The sequence below is a fragment of the Piliocolobus tephrosceles genome, chromosome 4 (assembly GCF_002776525.5).
Source record: "Piliocolobus tephrosceles isolate RC106 chromosome 4, ASM277652v3, whole genome shotgun sequence".
NCBI lineage: Eukaryota > Metazoa > Chordata > Mammalia > Primates > Cercopithecidae > Piliocolobus > Piliocolobus tephrosceles.
The window spans coordinates 105,055,148-105,061,272 of NC_045437.1; the positions used below are offsets into that span (position 1 = coordinate 105,055,148).

Genomic DNA, 6,125 nt, shown 5'->3' on the forward strand with positions numbered 1-6,125 from the left:
AGAGAAGAGAAGAGAAGAGAAGAGAAGAGAAGAGAAGAGAAGAGAAGGAAAGAAAAGGAAAAGAAAATAAAGATTTTACTCAAGTATCCTAAAAATCAAGTTACCAATCTATTGTCTAATAGGCAGGCAAGGTATTGAATATATTACATTAAGTACCTACAATTTGATAAGATTATTCTAACATTGTTCAATTTCAGATATTACCTTCATAATTATAATGCCATTTCTGTATATATATATTTATTTTTTTAAAGATGAGATATGACTAAATGGTTAATTCAGAGATAGCTTGGTGATGTATTATCAATGTACTCCAAACTGTACTATTATGGGTATGTGTTTCATCATAAAACGATATAAAATGTGGCTTAAGAAGCAAAAATGTCTCCAGGTTCCACCTTCTCCATGTCTTCATTTTCTATTTCTTTAAGTTTTTTGTCTTCCCCTGATGTTTGGCCTCTAAAGCAAATTAATGACAATATTTACATAAAGGTGGTAGGATCTTAATTATCTTCTTCAAGTAACTACCTTTTCAAATATTAAGCTATTTTTGCTTAATAATACGCAAAACTTAATCTGGAGACATATGATAGACCAAATAACACAAATATCCCTCCCACCAAAGATATCTATGCTCTAATATGTTACCTTATAAGGCAAAGGGGATTTTGCAGATGTGATTAAAGGTACGGATCTTGAGATGGGGAGACTATCCCAGGTTATCTGAGTAGGCCCAATGTAATCACTGGAGACCCTTATAAGCACAGGCTTACTCAGAGAAAGCCAGAGAGATGTAATGGAAGATACAGGAGATGTTTCACTCATGAAAGGGATTCAAGATACCTTTAGTAACTTCAAATATTGAGGAAAGGGCCAGAAGCTAAGGAATATGGGCAGCTTTAGAGTTGGAAACAGCCCTCAGCTGACAGCCAGAAAGAAATAAGGATCTCAGACTTAGAACCTTAAGGAATTTAATTCTGCCAAAAAACCTGTAAGAGTGAGCAAGAAAATAGATGCTCCCTTCAGAAACACAGCTGACATCCTGAATTTACCCTGGTGAGACCTGTGTCAGACAGGCTTCTAACTTACAGAATCATGAAATAATAAACTGGTGCTCTTTTAAGTTGCTAAGTGTGTGAGAATTTAAGTCAGTTCAGCTTAAACCCCAAGAGAAGAGCAGACACTTGAATCTCCACTGAAAATATTCTATATTTCTGCTGTCTGATATAGTAATCACTAATCACTTGTACCTATTGAGCACCTAAAATGTGACCAGTGTGACAGGGGACCTGAACTTTTAATTTTATTTAATTTTATTTTTTTTTTTTATTTTATTTTTTTTTTAGTAGAGACGGGGTTTCACCGTGTTAGCCAGGATGGTCTCGATATCCTGACCTCGTGATCCGCCCGTCTCGGCCTCCCAAAGTGCTGGGATTACAGGCTTGAGCCACCGCGCCCGGCTAATTTTATTTAATTTTAAATAATTTGCATTTAATTTTTATATCTGCATGTGGCTAATGGCTACAGTGTTGGACAGGACGGCTCAAAAGAATGGTCATTGGAAGGGTAGGAGGTAAACCTGCCAGGCAGTACTCACACTCTCTTTCCACCTCAGCTCCCAATCGGAGAAGCTACACAGAGAGAGTTCACAGAGTCACTACTCAATGCTGTCTGAAGCATGCTGCCCAACTATGGAGATAGAGATAGCTGTGACATGCAAAACACAAAAAGGTCCACAACAGCAGGTAAATTCTTTCTAATTGAGACAGCAAGTGTATGTACCAGCATCTTCTAAGGGCTAGGTTGTAGGCATTAGTAAAGGCAGAGCTTCAGGAAAAGCTCTCTGCAATTGGCTTATCAGGTAAGACGTCCAAGGAAGTCACGTCCAGTCCAGTATGGGACTCAGCAAAATGATGCTCCAGAACAGAGGCAGGACAAGCAAAGAAGAAATGGGTTCTCCAAAGTTCCTATTCAATAACAACACGTTAACGGTTTCAGCAACATCAGAACATAATTGGTACTTGGCAACCAAAGCACACAGGAATGGACTCGTTAAAACAGACCTTTCTGGCTGTCTCAGTAGCTTCAGGCAACTGATCAGTCAGAACCTTGGTCAACTCCCTCAGTTTCCCCTTCCTCAGGGTTCGCCTTACTAAAATAATTATAATCAATACTAAGCCCAGGGCTCAAAGGTGAGCTGTTTGGGCTGCAAACATAGCCCCTGATTCCTATGTCTTATCTCTCATTGTAGCTAACTTTTTTTTAAGTATCTAAAAGTACAAGAAGAAGAGAGACAAATAAAATACAAAATAAATAGCAAAATAAGTTTCTATAACTTTTCTGACCTCACTAGAATTCACCTAAGGGAATAAAGGGCTGATATGAATGCTCTTTGCTATGCGTTCCTCCTTCCCAACATGTGATCTGCATGTGGTGGGCACAGAAATTGAAATCACCCACAGTCATGGCTGTGCTTGGAGCAAAATGGAAGGCCAACATCTTTTATGAACAGGAGACACCAGAAAGATAGATGGCAATGTACATTTATCAACTCACTAGTTCTGTGTGTCAGGAGACCAGACATGGCTTAGCTGTGTCCTCTGCCTAGGGTTTCTCAAGGCAATCAAGATCTCAACTGGGGCTCTATTTCTTTCTAGAGCTCAAGTCCTCTTACAAGCTCATGTAGTTGCTGGAAGAATTCATGGGATGGGATGGGATGGGATGGGATGGGATGGGATGGCAATAAAATGAAAGAAACAATGGTAATGCCAAAAAGCACAAGTCTCAGACTCAGTGTTTTTTTGTTGTTATTTTTCATGAGAGGAAGGAAAATAATAGCCTGAAAGCAGCTATGGAAAGCAAAGAGGATCCTGCCCTCACCTCCTGACCCTGAGAGAAATACAATGAGAAAATGTGGTAGGCAAAATTCTAAGATGATCCCAATGGCCTATGCTCTATAGTAATCCCTGCCCCCTTGAGTGTGGACAGGACCCACGATTAGGATGGAAATTCTCCTTACAAAGCAAAGAGATTTTGCAGCTGTAATTATGGTTCCTGATTAGTTGACACTGAATGAATCAAAAGGGAAAGTATCCTAGGTGGGCCTAACATAATCAGTTAAGTCCTTACAAAGGGTCTAGAGGTCAGAGAAATTATCCTGCTTGGCCTTGAAGAACTAAGCAACTGTGTTGTGAAAAGGACTGTGAGAGGCTTCTGAGGATTGGCCACTGGCTGAGGGCCAGCAAGAAAATGAGGATGTTAGTTCTACAACCATGAGGAACTGAATTCTTCCAGCAACTACATGAGCTTATAAGAACACTTGAGCTCTAGAAAGAAATACAGCCCCAGTTGACATCTTGATTGCCTTGTTAAACCATAGGCAGAGGACATAGCTAAGCTATGTCTGTCTGGTCTCCTGACCCACAGAACTAGTGAAATGATAAATGCACACTGTTTTAAGCTGCTAAACTTGTAGTAATTCGTTGCGTATCAGTAGAAAACAAATACAGGAGGGCTGTGGGGAGGTTGTATTGCTGAAGAAAAGTCAGGCTTCACTCAAGACAAGGGGAATATCCTTGCCCACTTTAAATGCTGAGGCTCTCTGTCCTTCTTCAGACACTTATGCTCACAAAAGCACAGAGTAAGAGGCTTAGTCCATTCAGCCTTCTCTTCTAGGTTCGTCTTCAGCTTCCAAAAAAATACTTCCTAGAAAACAGTCAGTTATGATGTGGCCACTCTTGTCAGAAGAAAGAGAAATAGAGAGAGACAGAGAGGCTGAGACAGAGACAGAGACAGAGACAGAGAAAGATACCTAGAAAGTGGGGAGGTCTTCCTAAATTTCTTAAACCGACCCTTACTCATGGGAAGATGGGTTTAATGGAAACACTTTATGGAAATATTTGCACAGCTTCTGGCCTTTACTCAATTCATAATTGTCAATAGTCACGTACTTCCATATATATCTTAACACAGGTTAACTGTCTTTTCATGTTCCCTAAAGTTTTATTTTTCACAAGATTTTGCATTAGGACTAGAGAGGTGGATAAAATGGTTTCACTAGTCAAGTTTTCTTGTTTTTGATTGAGCAAAGATGAATTTGTATGTGTCAAGGATCTGAGTCACTGTTAAATTTGATAATCCTCGTATTACTGTTCCCCACACTTCTATTTTCTACCTAAAAATCACCATTTTTTAAAATCACATTGTCTTTACAGCTAACTTTCTTTATAGGGCATTTTTGATCCCCACACCCAAAAAGTTTTTATAACTGTTGGAAATACACTGTTCCAGTAACACGTAAAAAGAACCAGACAGCCCTTGAGAACTGCAGATGCTAGGCAGCTTTCTGGGCTCATGTGCTGATAGCAGCCCCATGTTGGTATCACCAGAAAATAAGAAATAAACTACATTAAATGGACCTATAGGGCTGCCTGAAAATACTTTGACATATGACTCTTAAACCTATAAACATTAAGGATTAATTTTGTTATTTGTAACTATATGCATATGTGAACTACTGAATAGAGCCATACTAAACACACATATAGCATGACTTTATTTTCCCAATTTATCTTTTACCATAGTTTCTAGGAAGATTCAAAGTCACAAAAATGTTATCCAGCTACATAAATATCTCCTACACATGCATATTTGGGGTTCTAGCATAGCTTCTGATATGGAGCTTCTACGTGAATTCTTACCTATCTCTTGGCTTCCTTCATTGTAATGCATCTCTTCATCACAACAGTTTGAATGTACTTAATGCCACTAAACTGTACATCTGTACATTTTAAACGGTTAAAATAGTATATTTTACGTTACATACATTTTACCACAATAAAAAAAAATTCACATATCAACAAGAAGATGGTGAGAACGTACAATAAAAATTGTATAGAGAAGAAAATATAAAGCTGCTTGTGCCAGTTCAGCCGAATAACTTATCAAATTGCAGATACTTATAGAGAGATGTTGGCAAATCTAACCTATTTTATAGACTTGTGAAAATCCAAAAATTTCTAAACTTTGAGTTCTATTTGACTCTCAAACTTTTAGAAAGCTTGCATGCAGGCCTACTCCTCACAGTAAGGTAGACCAGATGACAGATGACACTGGGCTGCTTGTGACTCTTACTGCCCTGCATGTACTGTCCATAAATAAAACATTTCTCACTCTTCCAGTGGAGCACAAATGTATACATGAAGAAACAGGTTTATTTGAGCTCTTACACTCCAGGCTTCTACAGGGATCTTAAAGACTATTTTACTCTTGTTTTCTCATGAGCTGACAGTCACTACATTCACATGGCCTTCCCCATAACCACTTTGGCCAACTCAACTTGAAATATGACAGTATCCAAAGGCAGTTCCAAGCATCATTACAAGACACAAAACTAGCACTTCTATGAGATGTGGTATTTGTATTCAAATCTCCACAAACAGTTCTGTCAAATTCATCACATTTCTTTCTTCACTATGGGAATTTCATAACGGTGCCTTCCAGTGTTTCATGAAAAGCTACCTAAAATAATCCTTCATAGTCTCAAACAGATAATTACATTTAGGAAACTGACATTTTAATTAAACTTACTTTCCTTATAATTCACTGGTAGTTGTGAGTTATACAAATCACAGAGGATTTGAATAAGCAAAGCCTTACAATCAAGATCTAAATGTTTTACTCCAATTTTTAAATATTTAGCAAAGTATTTTAACAGAAACACAAGTCAGAATGTAGAATATGGGAAATCATCTTTCAGTTTAATACTGCTTTTTTTAGAAAACGTGACATCTAATTAATTCATGTTAAAGATTAAAATTAGTCAATGATTGGTATGGCCATGTATGTATTTAAATATAAAATGAAACACTAAAATGTTACCTAGGAAACATAGGCTTGGTGGATTACAGAAAGACCTCAAATGGGTCAGGAGTTCAAGACCAGCCTGACCAACGTGGTGAAACCCCGCCTCTACTAAAAATACAAAAATTAGCTGGGCATGGTGGCATGTGCCTGTAGTGTCAGATACTCAGGAGGCAGAGGCAGGTGAATCGCTTGAACCTGGGAGGCAGTGGTTGCACTGAGCTGAGATCAGACCATTGCACTCCGGCCTGCATGACAGAGTG

The 6,125-nt window shown here is 38.4% G+C and overlaps 1 protein-coding gene across 4 annotated transcripts in view; it reads right to left on the reverse strand.

Moving 5' to 3' along the window:
• FBXL17 (F-box and leucine rich repeat protein 17) overlaps positions 1–6,125 on the reverse strand; it is a 529,799-nt gene that overhangs the window by 329,963 nt on the left and 193,711 nt on the right. The window lies entirely within an intron of this gene.